This window comes from Pogona vitticeps, chromosome 3 (assembly GCF_051106095.1).
Source record: "Pogona vitticeps strain Pit_001003342236 chromosome 3, PviZW2.1, whole genome shotgun sequence".
Taxonomy (NCBI): domain Eukaryota; kingdom Metazoa; phylum Chordata; class Lepidosauria; order Squamata; family Agamidae; genus Pogona; species Pogona vitticeps.
Window position 1 is genome coordinate 107,286,560 of NC_135785.1, and position 19,290 is coordinate 107,305,849.

General features: G+C 45.4%; 1 protein-coding gene across 2 annotated transcripts in view; it reads right to left on the reverse strand.

Moving 5' to 3' along the window:
* TSPAN14 (tetraspanin 14) overlaps positions 1 to 17,414 on the reverse strand; it is a 51,699-nt gene extending 34,285 nt beyond the window's left edge. Inside the window, exon 1 of one of the 2 annotated variants that reach the window (XM_020802273.3) lies at positions 17,306 to 17,414. The gene's annotated coding sequence lies outside the window, so the exon portion shown is untranslated. Of the gene's footprint in view, positions 1 to 15,014; positions 15,612 to 17,305 lie in introns of those variants that run through there. The other variant, XM_072995062.2, reaches the window with a different exon arrangement.
* Between the last annotated feature and the right edge of the window lie 1,876 nt (positions 17,415 to 19,290).

Here is a 19,290-nt window from a genome sequence, read left to right on the forward strand (position 1 = left end):
CCATTTCTAGTTATCTATGAAAACGCATGGTAGCACCAGTCACACAGCTTCCTCCACTGCAAGGATAGAGAGCTGGCAAAATGAAGCAATTTGAAATTAGACCCTCCAATTTAAATTGACTAGGGGTGGTGCCAAAGGAGGAGACAGACAGCAGCAATGCAACTGAAGTGGGGAACCACAGAGTAGAAAGAAGTTCATGACAGTAGCGAATAAGCATCAGTTTCTCACTTCTGATACATGTCTGACTTGCTGCCCGAAATAGTGCCATCTCTTGTCCTTTGATAGCCTTCCTCCGCTCCTCGGAATTAAACAGCCTACCTGCATTTAACAATTTAGACCTGGTTTTTTCCACCAATGGGAGCGAGAGTGATCCGATGGTGACTGACCTTGAGTCGGTACCCTTGTCATGGTCGGATCACCACCTAATAAAATGCACCCTCAAAATGGCTCTCCCCCCTCGCAGGGAGCAGGGACCTATTGTTATGGTCCGCCCTCGAAGGCTACTGGATCCGGTTGGATTCCAGGAAGCCATGAGACGGGTTACGGCTGACCTGGCTGGCGCTCCTGTCGAGGCTCTGGTCGACGGCTGGTTTACCGCCGCGACTAGTGCTGTAGACACGATCGCTCCTGAACGCCCTCTCCGCCGCAGAGATCGCCCGGCGCCCTGGTATAACCAGGATCTCCGGACATCGAAGCGGGTCAGGAGACGGCTAGAGCGCAAGTGGAGAAAGGCCCCGACGGATTTCAATTGTATAGCTGTCAAGGTCGCTACTAACCTTTACCTAGCGAAGGTAAAGGCTGCTAGTCGAACATATCTCGCTAACCGGATAAGCGAGGCTGCTAATCAGCAGGCGGAATTATTCCGTATAGTACGCGACCTATCCGGAATTGGCCCGAGTGACGGGCCTCCCCCTAGTTTTTCACCGGACCAATTTGCAGCATTTTTTAAATCAAAAGTGGAGGCCATCCGCCGGGACCTCTCTCCTTTTTTGAATACAGTGAGTCGAGCAGAGATGTCCAGCGCTCCGTCTTGCCCGGTGACCTTTGACTCTTTTCAGCCTGTCACGCCCGATACTGTGGCCAGGGCGCTTGACCGCTGTCGTGCCACCACCTCCTCTTTGGACCCTTGCCCGGCCTGGCTAATCAAGGCAGCCAGGCCTTCAACAACGGAATGGGCCACTGTAATAATTAATGGGTCTTTCCTTGAGGGCAGATTTCCATCTGCCCTCAAGGACACACTCATTAGGCCCATTAGAAAGAAACCTAGCTTGGCGGCGGATGAAATTGGCAACTATAGGCCCGTCGCCAATGTTTCCTTCTTAAGCAAGGTAGTCGAGAGGGTGGTGGCCGATCAGCTTCAGGCGCTCCTGGATGAAACAGATGCCCTGGATCCATTCCAGTCGGGCTTCAGGCCGCGCCACGGTACAGAAACGGCATTGGTCGCCCTGTGCGATGACCTATTGAGGGAGGCCGACAGGGGCAAAATGTCTCTGCTGGTCCTCCTCGATATCTCAGCGGCCTTTGATACCATTGACCACGGTATCCTCCTGGGGAGGCTCTCTGAGTTAGGAATAGGAGGCCGGGCTCTGGCCTGGCTCCGTTCCTTCTTGGAGGACCGCCCCCAGAGAGTACAGCTTGGGGAGAATGTCTCGGCCCCGTGGAGTCTCAATTGTGGGGTTCCACAGGGGTCGATCATCTCCCCAATGCTGTTTAATATCTATATGAGGCCGCTGGGTGGGGTCATCAGGGGGTGTGGAGCACAGTGCCATCAGTATGCGGATGACACGCAGCTCTACATCTCCTTTTCACCTACCGCAGGAGATGCCGTTCTGTCCCTCCAGCGCTGCCTGGAGACCGTACTGGAATGGATGCAGGAGAACGGGCTGAGGCTGAACCCGGACAAGACGGAGGTACTAAGGGTGGGCGCCCCCACAATAGGGGATCTGGGAAACTCCCTCACTTTTGGGGGGGTGACCCTGCCCGCCAGGGACGGGGTCCGCAGCTTGGGGATCCATCTAGACCCGGCGCTCACTATGGAATCCCAGGTGGCGTCCGTGGTCCGCACCGCCTTTTTCCACCTTAGGCGGATAGCCCAGCTGCGATCCTACCTTGATGTTGGGGCCCTCACTACCTTGGTGCATGCGCTCGTAATCTCAAGATTAGACCACTGTAATGCGCTCTACGTGGGGCTACCTTTGGGACTGCTGCGGAAACTACAGGTGGTGCAGAATGCGGCGGCCAGATTACTCAGTGGAGTGAGAAGATACCAACATATCTCCCCCACCCTGGCTGCTTTGCATTGGCTGCCCATCCGTTTCCGCATCAACTTCAAAGTGTTGATGCTTGCGTATAAAGCCCTAAACGGTTTAGGACCTCGATACTTGGCGGAACGCCTCCTCCCACCAAGATCTACCCGTGTCACTCGTGCGAGCCAGGAGGTGAGACTGAGGAGCCTAACGCCGAGGGAGGCCCGGAAGGAAAAGACTAGAAATCGGGCCTTCTCGGCGGTGGCTCCTCGTCTCTGGAACGACTTACCCCCTGAGATTCGCGCAGCTCCCTCGCTGGGTATTTTTAAGAAACAATTAAAAACTTGGATGTTTAGGCAGGCCTTCCCAACAGATAATTCCTGACGATTTTTCCCTACCCTATAGCTCTCCTATCTTGTTTAATAATTTTTTTTTTCTTCTTTCTTTTTATTTTTGTTGAGTAATATGGTTATATGTATTTTATTGTTCTATTTTTATGTTGTTAGCCGCCTAGAGTGGTCCTCACACGACCAGATAGGCGGGATATAAATAAAATTAAAATAAAAAAAAAAAAAAATTTCCACGGGCACAAACTGTTTGGCGACACTATGCTACATCTCATATTATTTCACTAATTCAAAAACCAAACCAAAATAAAACCCTTACAAGCCATGCCTCGGCTATGTCAGGCACGTTACAATAATCACAAACAAAACAAGCCACAGAATTGTCTGACAGATGCATCACTTCTGGAATTTGTCCTCACAGATACCCTCGGAGATAGGTGAAGATAGCAGTCTCCTGTCAGGATGTCCCGAAAGCTTCAATGCTGAATAATTCATTGCACCCCACTGGCACTCTTCAGCCAATGGCAGCTATTTCTAGTCAAGATTAGCTGGGAAATGTTTCCCTATTGTGCACTTTCCAAGAGCTTCTTTTCATTCACTTATGACTCCGCCACGACCCATCTGAACCCTTCTATTGTACTGACTGGAATGGCCAAAGCCTGTTGAGGGTTACAGAGGGGTGCATCGCTATGGGAGGGCATTCAGTCATCAACATTGCCACAGAGAAGGTTAGAGTTCAAGCAGATGGGGCCAACTTCACCACGAAGTAACCTCGGGCAACTACACAGGACATGATTTGGTAAAATCTACTGCCGCAGAAAGAAGCTATAGCTGACTTCCCTATCACAGTGCCACTTTGACGGGTATGGTGTTTGTACTCAAGACCAGCAGAAAGGGAGGAAGGATGGAGGGCTGATTCTATGGAGAAGGGAAAAAATGAGCCAAGCATAAAAGAAGAGAGAGGGATTGTGGTGATCCCCCTTTACGCCCTTTATATCTTTGGGCTCCACAAAGGTAAACATGCCCTTTTCGCTGCCACCAGGTATTCTCTTAATACCAATACAATTCCCACACACTTAGGAGCTACTCAAAGAACTTAGGAATCAGGGGTTTCGATCAAACTTTCTTTCATTAAAGAACAAAAATTATAAGGAGAATCAAACATAACTGTTTCAGGTGTTCAATTATATTAAATCATGTATTCAATCACAGGTATTATTCATATTATGCTTATGCGTTCATTCCTGCTTGTTCAATATGATGTAAACTGTTCAATTCTCTTTCCTAACCCCTCTAATCTATTCCTAAATCCTAACACTCTCTCAATAACTTCGTGTCCCTACTTCTCTCTAACCCTATCTCATTCCAACTCTCTTTTAACTGTCTCTTCCAGCTGTCTAACTGTCATTCTGACTCCGCCCCTCCTGCTCTATCTTCTGATTGACATGCAGGAATGATGTCATCTTTTGGGTTCCGCTACAGGGATATAGGCATATGCACAGACCCATATCTTCCCTTTGCCCTCTAGTCTGATGTTCTGCAACATGGTGCAAAACTTGCACAAAGTGACCCCACTGGAAGGTACAAAGTGGGGAGTACCAACTATAAAATGAGCTCGACAGACATAACTATGGAAATCAATAAAAATATCCTTTTGCCAGGAACTAGAGAGCTCCTGTTTATGACCAGTTTATTTGGGGCACAACATTTTCTACAATTATGTTTCCATGATGATTTTTTGAAAACACCTTAAAAATTAATTAGCAACATAATGAGAAAAAACAACAACTCACGCTGATCACTAGTCTAATAAGATCAAAGTTGTAAATAACTTCATCAGGTATTGATGCTCTCCATACTACATAATCATGTTAATAGTTCTCAATTAGTGCCTTCGGATTTCTTTTTTTACAGCTGAAAAACACACATGCAAAACTGATATGGAATTGGTTATAGTAAAAGAACTTAACTAATTTGCCTCTTAATAAAATTACTATTTTCAACTATTATAGAGTACTATGCAACATTTGCACATTTTTATACAAAATGTGAAATTAAATGCGCAGCATGCAGACAGGCATTTCTGTTCATCTCTTGCACAAACTGTGTAAAAGATTCCTGCTTCTTACTTACTTACACAAGAGTAACTTCCTCTAGCTTCAATTATTTTCCAACTCTGAGCCAACCCTTAGCTGCCACACCACTATGGGGACTCCAGAGAGTTACGGTATGGAGAGAGTTACGGAGATAAACACTTTTCCGAATTTGCTATTTCTTGCAGTTCAGACCCAATTTATTATTCTAGCTTCCTTGTTCTTATCATTCTCGGGCAACCAAACAGCTAGGGAAGTGACTGGGACAGATCCTGACATGCGAACACAACCTGACCCTTCAAGAGATTCAATTCAAGGAATTATATGAAACAGCCCAGACAGTGAGAGGTAGCAAAATTCTTCTTATGGCTCTAAGACTGTTCTACTTTCTTTTTTTAGTGCTCTAAAACAGGGGTCCTCAACCTCCGGACCATGGATTGCTCCCGGTTCATGGCCTTGGAAGGACCGGGCCACTGGGACAGATGAGCGGCAAGCAGGAGATGAGTGGCAAGAGAAGCTCCGCCTCCTGTCAGCATGCTCCTATTAGGTTCTAACGCCTGTGCTGATCTGACAGGAGGCAGAGCTTCAGTTGTAGCTCACCTCCTGTTACTGCTCACCACTTCCTTTATGAGCTTGATTCAAAGCTATCCTCCAACAACCTATGGAATAACAAGTATCTCCCCCTCGGGTGCTTGGAAGAATGGCCTTCAACTAAACTAGTCCCTGGTGTCAAAAAGGTTGGGGACCACTGAGGACATCGGACAGGTGTAAATAATTATTGAAATAAGGAACCTTTTTAAGAGCTTGTGAAGTTCCTGAATTAATAATGTTGTAATTTTGAAAAGCATATTGCTCTTCAACCATTTCAAAACAGAGACAAACCTGATAAGCATTTTTCCAACAATGATTTACTGAAGTAGAATGCAGTAAGATCCGTCCTGAACTATTTTCACAGCAAGAGAACCATGTGTGTGTGTGTGTGTGCGTGTACCTCTACAGTTACTAGAATCAGATCACTAAAATTATTCACTTGGAATGCTCTTTAAAACTGACAACTCAGTCTGTGTTTTCACTTTTTTTAAAAGTTATACATCTCAAGATGTCACTTCAGGAATAATATACAGTGGCACCGCGCTTAACGAGTGCACCGTTTAACGACTAATCCGCATAGCGACGCGTTTTTGTGATCGGTTTTGCGTTTGCATTGCGATGTTTTAGATATGGAAAACATCGCTTTGCGATGATTGGTAAGCGTTTCGCTTACCGATTTTCGCATAGCGATGTTTTAAAAACAGCTGACTGGTGGTTCCAAGATGGCCGCTGGAAGAAAAAATGGCCACCCGCAGCGTTTTTGCGCCCTGTCCTCGCTTACCGGGCAGCGAAAATGGCGGCTGGATGGAGGATTTCTGCACAGCGGTGAGTTTTTCCCCCATAGGAATTCCTATGGGGTTTTTTCCCCGCATAGTGACGAATCCAGATAGCGACGATTTTTTTTGGAACGGATTATCGTCGCTATGTGGGGCACCACTGTACCAGTTTGCATCCTTTATGTATGTTCCTGGAATTATTTAATGGTTTGGGATCTCTCTACCTGTCTCTCCTTAAGATAGCCTACCCAAGCCACCTGGGCCAGCCAGGCTTTGCTCCTGCAGGAAGTCACCCCTAGAGAGATCTGGAAAACTCTCATCAGGAACTTGATCTTCTCCGTGGTGGCTGAGAAGAATGGAATGCATTGTCTGCTAATATATGCCAGGCTCCCTGCCTTCTGACTTCTGGGAAATGTGTTCAATCTGTATTGTTTGATTATGTTGATTCACTGTTGCTTCTGAGTTTAGAATTGCAATTAATTAAATAAATAATAAAAATTTTAAAAAATAAGATAGTACTTTCCAAACAAACCCAGAGTGAGATAATCTTCAACTTAGTTCCACATTTTTCAAGTTTAGAAGTATCATTCTGGAGGGTAAGTACACACTGTTCCCATTAATCAGTGAGGATGGAGACAAGACAAGCTCGAGAACTGTTTTTTTTTAACATTTGATTGATGCAGAACTAGAAAGATCCCAACAAGATTCACTTCCTGTCAAATTATGCATCCAGGCACAGGTGGTGATTAATTAGCACATTACTAATTTATGGAGGTAGCTTCAAGAGTTGTAAGGTTGAAAAAAACCTGAGGCCTGTCTTCTTCTCTCCCATAAATTTCGATTCTAAAATGACTCCATTCAAACCCTACAGCATTTAACATCATCTTCAAGAGTGATATAGTGCATCTCTGATCTAGGAGGTCTTGCACAAAGGATTAACCGCAGAACATGCTTTGGGGCAGAAAAGGAGATTCCCCAAAAAATAAATAAATGTGAGATACCTGTACAGTATCTTACACACACTGTTACAAAAAAAATGTTTGCTGAGTATCAAGCTGAAGAAACACCCTAAATCAGATTTCCCTTGATTCAAGGCCAGAAAGATTTCCAAGCGGTTCAGTCTTCCAAACACTCCACATCATTGCCTTGCCATTATTTTGTACAGATGTCAGCTGACTATTTTCTCAGTGTGCTCTGTTTTAAAATCTCTTTTCAAAAACAGTGTACAGAAAAGAGGAGGGCACAAACAGGAGGGGTACTTTAAAGGCTTGACTGAAAACGTAATTTATACATAATGGGACATTAGAGAGAATGAGGGAAGGTGGTTTGGTTACAGAACAAGAAGAAAGAAGGCCACTATTTGTGGAAACTATTCTTTTGCTTGCAACAAGCAAGAGGTAACAAGTATGTCAACATCTCTCAGAAACAGCATGCCTACGTATCTAGCCATCTTAACTAAGTTGGTAACTTTATTAACTTCCTTTTAAAGACCAAACAAATGGAAGAATTTAAAACAACATCTCTCAAACAAACAATCATGTTAAGGTCTCATTAAGAAAGTACTCATGAGGCAGCACATAATATATACACTCAGAGAGAGTTAGCCTACTACATAGGTCCAACTGAAATCAAGCATTTCTAAGGCAATTTTTCTAAGCACTTCCAATTACTGTGTTTGGCCGGACCTTATCAGAAAGAAGTTTCATATTCCTGTTGTTATAAAAGAGAAGGGATTGTGCTAAATTACCATTAAGCTATCTAATCTGTGGAAACAATGTATTCCGTAACTATGCAATAACTCTTGTTAACCTTTCCGACAAGGCTGTGAAGCCTACAGCCCTCCAAGTGTTGCTGAGTCCCTTCAGTCCCCATCAACATAGGGGTTAAAGCCTGCCCAGGAAAGCCCTTAAGCACATTAAAGGGCAACTGAGAATTATATCTGTGATAAACCTCTGGATTACACTCTTCCACTCTACCCCACCAGACATACTGCTTAAATGAAACTTTTCTCCCAGTATGATACCAGGAGCATCCCGTTCCTTTTCTCCAGGCACAAGGCATTTGCCTCCAGAAACGTGCAAGCGGGCAAAATATAGTGGGCGGAAAAATTCTTGGCTCTCTAATAACACCACTATCATCAAAAGCTCGCTTTGTCTCATATTTGAGCAGCCCACGGCTTGACCCAACCTCATTAAGAAACAGGCTCATTAATCTGGCTCAGATTCATATATCTCAGCGTAACAAGTCTCCAACTTCAGAATGGGGAATATATGGCCCTCCAGAAGCGGCTGGACTGCAAATCCCATGATTTCTCACCATTGTCAATGCTGGCTATACCTCGGAAATTACAGCCCAGTAAGAGCTAGAAAACTACATACTCCCTAACCAATCCTAATCTATTTGAAGGTGGCCCAATGTTGATAAGCATAACCTGGCTTGTTTTGACCCTAGGAACCAGTGTCCCAGGCTAAATGCAATGAAAATTGATTGCTATGAAAACATCCTGGGCTTGTCACTGCATGCTAGATCAGCTGTTCTTTTTCAGAGGACCATCATAACTACATGGAGGAACTGAGGAGGCTGTACCCTTCTCGACTAGTTCCCCTTTCCCTTCCCTGTTGTGTAGAAAGATCTTTAACCTGCTCCAGATATGAAGACTCCCCTTGAGATTTGGAACAGCAATTAGGAAAATTCTCTTTTTTTGGACTACAACTCCCATAATAGCCCAGCCCGCACATCAAAGATCAACTGGACCAAACTCACAATGTAGACGTTGATCCAATAAAATCAAATTTCAAGTGCTCACTCAAGGGGCATTGTGCAGCTGAGGTACCGTCGATGAGGCCTTCTGTTATTGGCTTAAAACCAAGGAGAAAAATACACAGGAGAAAAAACCTTCCTTAAGTATGAAAAATGCAAAACAAAGATGTGACCAGATGAACATCCAGATGTTCTGTGACTACAGCTCCTAGAATGTCTAGCCAGCATATCCAATGGTGGGGAAGGGTGCCACTTCTGGTTCAATAACATCTCTAGAGCCACATGTTGTCCACCCCTGCCCTGAAGAGTTGAGACCGTATACATCAAGGTGGGCAACTGTGATCTTCCAAATGTTTTTGGTCCATAAATCTTATACAGTAATCACAGAAGTTATGCTAACTACACTGATGAGTTTCTGATCCAAAACATGTGGAGGGATCCATTAGCCCACACTATTATGACTCCAATGATAATAGTCAATGCCTTAAATTGTGTGTGAAAGAACATTTTACAAGTACTTGTCAATATGATTAAATCCTATTATTGGGGCGGGGGGAGGGCAGACAAAACTCCAGAGCCTGCACCACCTGGCTTATCCCCTCCTTTCCACAGTGCCTGATGGACTTTCCTGACTTGTAATGTTTTGTTTTTACTAAATCACTATAACATGTTTTTCTTAATGGAATTGACATGAATATTTATCTTATTTGTAAGCCATTTGGAAGGATTTGTATCCTAAGAGGCAGAATATACATAACTGCAATAATTATGATGAATAAAAACAGGTCTGGTGGGGGAACAGAGAGAGAACTGAGTGTTTTAAATCCAACTGAAAGCTGCAATTTGTGGCGCACCAACATTACAAGGATAGCACAGCTGCTGTCCTATGTCTCCACAGTGCCATCCGCGTGGCAATGGGTCACCCAACATAAAGCAGCATCAAAATATGCCCAGTATACAGCACTGGAAACTTATGCACCCAGTCCTTGCAAATTTTGTGAACAAGGTTGAAAACATATTTTCAGTGGCAGCCTTTTTATGATGTGGATCTGTACTTTGGCTCTTGGCTGGCTTCCAACAGGCACCTCCTAAGTGCCACGGTATTTAATACAATTTAACAGAACTTCATATACAAGTGAGCTAAGTGGAAGTACACAAAAATCTGTTGCCTTTGCTAGTCTGCAGTTCTATGTAATGGTGCATCTTCTGAGTCAGTGTTAAACAACTGCCTTAATTAGAAGGAACAGGTGATACCTTTAATTAAGGTGATATTATTAAGAATATTTAAGATGATACCATTAAAAATATAAAACAAAACAAAAAACAAAAAAATGGGCTTCTGGTGATAAACCATCTTCTTCAAAGCTGTGCATCAAGTTCTTGCGGGGATCTGAGGCTGGTCCACTCAATTTCTCCTTTCTGCTGTTTTGAAATTCAAAGAATTTATTTTTAGCTAAGGAAGGAAAGAAAGCCCAGAAGCATGTCCTGCCTTTAACAGAGCTGGGATTAGGATCTGAACAGAGCAAGATCTGAAGGTCCTAGGAATGGATCTCAACAGATGGGAAACCCTGACATCTGAGTGTTCAACCTGGAGGCAGGTGATGCATCACTGCTTCTCCCAATTTGAAGAGACCCTTGTCCAGCAGGCCGAAGCAAACCCAAAACCAGCAAAATCAGGGAGTTGGACAGGGGACAGATTGTATTTGTCTTCTGTGTGGAAGGGACTGTCACTCTCGAATTGGCCTTCTCAGCCACACTAGATGCTGTTCCAAGCTCTCCATACAGAGCGCATTACCATAGTCTCTGGAGACTGAAGGATGCCTAATCTGATCTGAAAGTCAAATAAATAATTTCACCTGGTGAATGCTTTCTTTAGCATGGAGTACTGCTTGTTTGGTGTCAAGAGTCCATGATGTTTGAGAACTCAAGTTGGCCTTCCGTTGGTGCCCTTATCGGCCATTCTATGGTATCTTGCAAAGCTCAGGAAAAATCAGGACAGGGCCGTATGGTTGTTGAAACAATACAATTTAGTGTTTATATCTAACATTTCTCTCCCATCTTTCTTCCAATGAATTTAAGGAATCATACATAGCTGTCTTTTCCTCCTTACTACATCCTCAAGCCAAGCCTTTGAGGTAGGTCAGGTTAACAGAGAATGACCAGCTCATTCCACTCCACTCACAGTTCAACACTTAGCCACACCATATTGCTTTTCAAGTAGACTTAATGGATGCAGGACAGAGGAAAGTGTTCCTTCTCTGCCATCCAGATGCAATTCTGTGAAGAGGCTGTTCTCCCCCTGCAACTGCTATGGAAACACAGTCGGTTGGAGGAAAGGAGGCAGAGAGATCCTTCTGATCTCCACATTTACTGACAGTCCAAAATGTTTACTCTTTGTAGCTGCCAGGTAAGGTGTTAAACACAAGGTTGTTTTAACACTCATTGTCTCCAAACCCAGATTTACTGGAACATACTGTAATGATTGAAATCCAGCAGTGTGTGGCAACTAGAGTTGTCCAACTGAATCAGTGGGGATCTGGTGAGTCAACTTACTCTAGATCAGGGGTCTCAAACTCAATTTACCGGGGGGGGGCACTGGAGGCAGAGTCTGGATGAGGCTGGGCCGCATCAGATTTTCCGCCAAGCGGAGCAAGAGCCCGAGGAAGCTGCCCGGGAGTTTCCTTAGCCCAGCTGGGGCTCCGGGGAGGAGGAGAAGGAGAAGCGCGCCAGCCCTTGTTGCTAGCCACAACCCCCTCCGGCTCCTTTTTCACTACTAGCAGCAGCAGGACGAAGAAACGGAGAAGGGAGGGAGCACCGGCAACCACCTAGCCGGGGGGGGGGGGGGAGTAGGTAGGTAAAGGTAAAGGTTCCCCTTGACAATTTTTGTCCAGTCGTGTTCGACTCTAGAGGGCGGTGCTCATCCCCGTTTCCAAGCCATAGAGCCAGCGTTTTTGTCCGAAGACAATCTTCCGTGGTCACATGGCCAGTGCGACTTAGACACGGAACGCTGTTTACCTTCCCATCGAGGTGGTACCTAATTATCTACTTGCATTTGCATGCTTTCGAACCGCTAGGTTGGCGGGAGCTGGGACAAGTGATGGGCGCTCACTATGTTGTGTGGATTCGATCTTACGACTGCTTGGTCTTCTGACCCTGCAGCACAGGCTTCTGCGGTTTAGCCCACAGCGCCACCATGTCCCTTAAGTGGTGTAGGAGGGCACAACATAAAATTTAAAAAACCCTCACAGAATTCACCCTGCCAAAGGATAAAAGCCCCCAACGGTACCCGTAAAATTAAACAGAATGGGGCAGGGACCCCCGCAGGTGCACACACGTGCACACAGACACAAACACACATGCATGCACACACACACATACAAAGGTCCAGCAACCTTCCTTTGAGGGCCCCCCTCAAAAAAGGCTCACTCAGCAGCAGCAGCTACCCCCACCACAACAGAGGAGCAAACTATGCGAGGCGAGCCCAAGCAGCATCCAGAGCTGAGGCAGCTGAAGGAGGACGAAGAGGAAGAAGAGCAGAAGGAGGAAGCACCACCAGGCGCTGAGGCAGCCACTGGCCAGGCTGGTGCTGGAGGTGCTGAGAGAGAAAGAGAGCCGCTTCCCTGGAAAAGGCAGCAGTGGCTGCTGTTGACAGCTTGGAGTCGCTCTTCGAGAACAGGACAAGAGCGAGCTCCGCTTTCAGGCATCACTCATGGTGGCTCAGGCACTCGGGGAAAAGGGTGAGCAGCGCACCTTGCTCACCAGCTCTCCCCCAAGACAGCGGCTCTTGCATCTTCCATCCAGAACTACAGCCTGGCCACTGGCAGACAGGCTGGCTGGCTGGCAGGCTGCAGTTCCGGATGGAGGGTGCACAAGGCGCTGCCTTGGGAGAGAGCTGGCGAACGAGGCGAAGGTTTTTTTTACTCTCGACAGCAGAGGACACATGGGCCCTTTGAGGGGGGCAGGCAAGGCGGGGGCCACAAACTATTGTCCAGCAAATTGCCCCCGGGCCGCATGTTTGAGACCCCTCCTCTAGATGTTACTTGCTACTAAATTTCAGCCACTAAATCTCAAACATACCTTTCCCCACTATCCCAACTTCAAACAAACAGGCCTATGTATAGAAAGAAATTGAATTATTTTGCTAAAGACATAAAGATTGGAATGGAGTTGCTTCCAGCTTACTGGGAAATAATAACCAGAATACATGGTGACTCAATGAGAAGCCTAAGTCAAGGAGTGGCTGTGGCTGAGATACAGTATCAGCATCTGGAACTTCACATGGGTTTGGCTGCTGTAGGGTGGTGTTTTTTTTCCTGGCTTTGCATAGCAAATCTGTTAACTGGGTTACTCCTAAGAGTTGGTGAGGTTTATAATATCTGTAAGCAAAAGTCCCACTACACCAGCAGCAATGCTGCTTTCACTTTGCCTTTCAAGGAGAAGGGCCTATTGACCGTGTCTTGCCCAAGGGCCCCCAAATTCCCGGGGCTAGCAGCATCAGTGGGATCACTATCAGAAGCTGAAATCACAAATATACAGATAAACATATAATTAACATATTCTTTTTTAAAGCTTCTTTTTAAATACTTGGAATATCTACTTTATTGGAGTTTTGCTTTCAAGATGGCTGGAAGCCTCCAGAACTTGCATTCCAAACAAGTGATGTTCCCAAAACAAATGATGCTGAAGACGGAGAAGCAATTTGAGGGAAAATTTAGAAAATTTGTGCTACATTTTTGATCTGCACTTTTGAGTTTGGATTAAAATCCCTTAAGAGAAAATTAGACATTAAGTGCATGTCAGTTTCCGGATTGCACTTTGCAATGCATCTGCACCACAAAGATAGCGAAATCCTCTGTACAGTATAAGATTCAACCTTCCCCTTTCATCTAAGCCTTTGGTCATTTGAAAATGTTCACAGTTCAAGATCCCATCTACATTACGTCAAATCATACTTCAACGAATGTGATGCCTTCCTATTTCTAGAACAGACGAACAGCATGTTAAACACACAAGTTTAACAACAGTGTGCAACTAAGTTTTAAACTCAACATATATAAATAGCAAGAGATTCAGGCTGGCTGTTTTAGGTTGGAGTCCTTATCGAAGAATGCTCAGTGGACCTCCCTTCTGAGTAGAAATGTATAACGCCGCACTGTTACTTTTCAGTAAGGTTTCCTGACCTATACACAACCCCCTCCGACTTTCTACCTTTCTATCAGCAACAGAGTGCCACACCTGTACAATCACTAGTTTATTCATCCCAAGGTATCAAAGACATGATTTGGGAGCGTATCCAAAGGTTTCACCCTAAACTAAACATATGACTTCCCAGTTCAGAAAGCAGAAGGGAATAAGCCAGGGTGGAACAAATAAAGTAATAACTTTTCCACTTGAACCAGCTACATAAACACCATTAAGAGAGAAGAGGAAGTTAATCCTCAGGAAAAGTATTGGAAGGCCAGGAAACAGTCAATGAATGGAAAGATCATTTTAAAAATCCCTTATGTTTCCTGTTAATCAAGTATGCCAAATGAGGTGTTTGAAACTCAAGTAAGTTTTTTTTTTTTTTAAAATGTGTACAGTGCAGTAAAGCACCTGATAAATGAGTATTTCTGACACAGCATTTTCGTGGAAAAAGTACTGTATTAGCGACGTCTCCGTTTTAGTTTCCAATCTTAAGACTGACCAATTTAAACGGAAGTTTACACTGTTTAGCCGGGCATGGAAGGGACCAGATCAAACGGAACACGAAATACTCCCAAGTTTTTTACTTCTAAGGTTCAAAAAAGGAGAGAGGCTAAAACTCTCGACAAAAACTCACTTGGGGAAGAGGTGCCCTGCGCTCTCTGAATAGCCACCCGTTTCCCGAATGAGAGATTCCCGAAGGGGAGGAAATAAACTCCGGTTGCGTTTGTCTTTTCTAAGCAACTGAATCCCAAAGGAGGGAAAAAAAACACACACAATAGAGAGAGAGAGCGAGCTTCGAGCCGGCCACGAGAGCACAACAACAAAGCCAATCGCGGGCGTGAAGTGGCCTCATGGGAGTGGATCGCACCACGGATGATCAATCGTGAGGCCCCCCCTCCAAAAAAGAAAGACCACGGACAAAATACAGAATTAGGGAGGGCAAGAGAGCGAAGAAGCCAGAGCTAAACTCGAAGCCGATCTGCTCCGAGGAGGGAGAAAGAAAACCCGACTCACCCGAACAGCCGCTTCGTCGGAACTTCGCCAAGTTGCACCAAGTTGGGAGAAGCGAAATCGGGGGGGGGGGGGGGGGCTTGCGTTGGGAGGGAAAAACAAAGCGCAACCTTTTTCAGCTTCTTCCTTGCTTTAAGGCTCCCATGAGGCCGAGTGGCTCCCGAAGATCCACATACACCGCCCGAGGCTGAAGGAAGGCGATCTAAGGAGAGGCACCATGGATTGTGTGTGTGTGTGTGAGAGAGAGAGAGAAAGAGAATCGCTCGGCACTCCGGGCGCTCGCTCGCTCAGGCGCTCGCCCAGGACAGGAAATCTCCTCGTGTGCAAGGCTGGCCACGCCTTAGGTTTACAATCCGACGACGTGCCCTCCCCCACAGGCGCTGTTTTGCAGACAGAGAGAGAGTGAGAGAGAGAAAGGGAGGAAGGAAGGAAGGGAGGCGCTGGGCGGTTTTTCTTCCCGGATCATCGCCGATCGGCCTTTTCAAAAAGCTCAACTTCCCACCAGGAGGGCTGCCCCCCGCCCGATCTACCGCAACCTTTGTAGATGACGCTGATGATGATTGGGGGGGGGGGGAAGAGAGAGAGGAGAAAATAACAATTGTTCACAATGTCTCCTGGCGGTTGGCTCCTTACGCAGGCGCGCACGTTGCGACGAAGCCGCCAGCCGCCTGGGCACGCCTGGCCCCTGCCCTCAGTCCGCCGAAGGGAATCGGAGAGCCGGGGCGGATGGCCCGGGCAGGAGAGGATGGGTCTCCTCGGCTCCATCTATCACAACGAAGCGGCTTCGCTGTTTTCTTTTTACCTGGAAGTTCCCAAGGAACTCCTCCCCCCCCCCCCCCAATTTTTAATTTTTTTTGCAAAAGGGAATATCCTGGGCAGTCGACTCACTCAGCCCGGGCTTATGATTGGCCAGCCGGAATGGATTGACCGGGAAGTTTTCAAAAGAGGTAGCCCTGAGAGACTCTTTTCGTCATGGATCAGCAAAGCAAAAGGAAAAGAAAAAAAGATCATGGCCTCTGAATGGACGAAGCGATCCGTTTCGGACACGTGGCTGATAAAAGTGGGCTGTGATTTCTGGAAGCTCCCAGGGAAAGCAATCTGTTCGTCTTTGAAGGGCCATCGGTCTTCTTATTTATGTTTTGCGTTCCTGTTTTTGTACGTAAGCTCAGCGGGAAGAGTTTAGTGTGGTCTCGTTCAGCGATCCCCAAGCTTGCTGACTGGTATACCTCCCTAGCTTTAATATCTGATTCAGAGATAGACAATTGTTGGCCTTCCAGATGTTCGGGATCTCAGCTTCTAGAAGCACTAGCCGGTAAGGAGTTATGGGAGTTGTGATCCAAAAACATCTGGAAGGGCAAATGTCTCTGGCTGTTGATACTTAGGTATGTAGAAAATGATTACCATACCTGAAGAGGAGAAGGAAAGCAGATATATGTAGAAACAGACTAAGATGTTGAGAGAGGAACTATTTTTTGTGGGGGAAGTTTTTTTTTTAAAAAAAGCAGGGGAGCTCATGGATTTGCCTGCTGGCAAAGTGTGTCTGTGTGGGGGGCTGTGCTCTAGAAACTGGATGATGTGGTAAAGCTGATCTCTGGAAGAGCAGCTGCAATTATTTAAGTAGCCAGTCATGGATGGAGGTCTGTGGGTGAGTAGTTTGACTTTGAGAAACTGGTAAAAGACGGTGGGATTAGGATGGCTGTCTTTCTAGCAGAGTGAGGTACAATAGCAAAATGTGATGGAAAATTTCTAACTTTTTCAGAAGATTTGCAAAGTTTCTTTTAAAGCTCAAACAGCAAACCTGCATGTAGCAGAGCAACCATTAATTCTAGAAACAGATTTGCATGATTGGTTGGTTGCTTTCAAACACATTACTAGGGGATAATCAGGAGAAAATGAATGCATACATCTGTATATCAGACTAATAGGCAGAATCTCGTTGCTTACATATGCTAATCAAAGTGCAACGCTGAAAATCACAGCCTCAAATTGCTACTAGTAAAGGAATCACAGATCCTGCTATTCAGAGGTGTTAAAGCAGCACGCTTTAATATTGACGTTACTACCCTGATAATTTTGGACTACAACATTCATAGTTCTTTACCACGAGCCATACTGGCTGGCATTTCTGGGAAATGAAGATTAAAAATATCTGGAGGACCAAAGTTTTCCACTCGGGTATTAAACAGTGTGCCAGTTTAGATTACTGTTTAAAAGGCTTGCTAGAGAAATTCATGTAGGATAGTTCAGAACAATAGCTGACACCTAAATGAAACCCCCGACCAGAGATAACACACCTGTAAATGCCAGATGTAGAAGACAAACAGTGAGAGAGATGGCTGCTGGTGGCTTCATCCTTGCTTATCCTCTTTCAGGAAGCATCTAGCTGTTTTGGTGGTAAATTGAATGCTGGCTCTTAAACAGATCCGGCGGAGCTCTGCTCTTCCTGTGTTCTAATCTGAGCTTGCAACAGGCCCCAAGGGAGAGGCCGACATGTAACCATCCTGCTCCACCCTTTTCTGCCATCACTTACATCACACAGAATTTGTGGTTCCTCTTTTTGTGACCCCAGGATGACGCTCCAAGGGTGTGAACTTGGGGTCAGCCAGGCCAGCCGAAAGGAAATGGGAGGATGAGAATGAATACGTGTAGGGAAGCAGGAAAGACACTACTTCAAACTTCCTTTCTTTTATTTCCTACCCACCTCTCTCTGACCCTTGTCTTTTTGTCACTCACACTTAGTGATTGAACTTCCCAGGCCCAACAGAGGGAGGGAAGGCGGCAAGGTGTAGAGGCCCTATTCTCATCAGCCATTCCATTTTAAATATCAGTTCCTTGAACTTAAATTATCAGGGTGAAAAATGGACTTTCTTAAAAAAATGCATCCCCCACAAAGTGTCTATTCTCCAAGCTAATTTTTCTGACCCACCATTCTGGGTCCAGGCTGAAGGGATGCTAGGGAACAGCTTCTAATTTAAATTCAGCTTCATTAAATTATCTGCATCCTTTCTGAGAACTCCTTGCATTGTGCATGGCTTTACCTTGCCTTTGCAGAGGGTGAGAAAGAAGTCACCTCTTTTTACATAGAGCTTCATGTTTGGACATTTGGAGCTACTGATTTCATTATCTGATTGGTCCAAGTATTACAATTCAGAGATCAGTATTTTCAGTGTGAACTGTTTCATATGATCATCTGATCCAATTTCTGGAATTATTGGTTGTAATACACATCATTGTGTGATTCAATAAAAGGAAGTCAACAAAAAGCCTAGCAAATAAGAGATACTGTTCAATTAATAGCCAGAAGGAAAGGATCTCGTAGGGCCCACCCACACTGAGCATTTCTTGAACCTTCCTTGCATCCATCATACAGTGTTATATGGTTGAATTGAGTGTCAGCAGAGTGAAAGCAGAACAAATCCATTGTTTTCCCTTTTTATATACCATTGTTAGGTGGTGGTCTGTTTTTTGCTCCAGTGCATGATCTGCTTACATGGACACCAGTGTCACATTGATATGTGCTGATCTGTGGACTTCGTGGGTATGTCATTTGATCACATTTCCTTATGAGTATGTTTTTGCTTGTCAGTCTGCATTCCTCCAGGCCTTATCTCTGCTCCAGTTTGGTTTTCTTAGGATATCAGCTTATCAGCAGCTGCTTACCCTGAGTTCTGCTTTTTTAATCTTTCTCTTTTCTACCTCTTGTTGTAGTTTAGTTGTTAAGTTGTGTCCGACTCTTCATAACTCCATGGACCAGAGCACGCCAGGCCCTCCTGTCTTTCATTGCCTTCCAGAGTTGGGTCAAATTCATGTTGGTAGCTTTGGTGACACTGTCCATCTGTCTCGTCCTCTGTCGTCCCCTTCTCCTCCTGCCTTCACACTTTCACAACATCAGGGTCTTTTCCAGGGAATCTTCTCTTCTCATGGGATGGCCAAAGTATTGGAGCCTAAGCTTCAGGATCTGTCCTTCCAGTGAGCACTCAGGCTTGATTTCCTTCAGAATGAATAGGTTTGTTCTCCTTGCAGTCAAGGGGACGCTCAAGAGGCTCCTCCAGCACCACAATTCAAAAGCATCGATTCTTCGGTGGTCAGCCTTCTTTATGGTCCAGCTCTCACTTCCATACATCACTACTGGAAAAAACGATAGCTTTGACTATGCGGACCTTTGTCGGCAAGGTGATGTCTCTGCTTTTTAAAATGTTGTCTAGGTTTCTCATTGCTTTCCTCCCAAGAAGCAGGTGTCTTTTAATTTCGTGGCTGCTGTCACCATCTGCAGTGATCA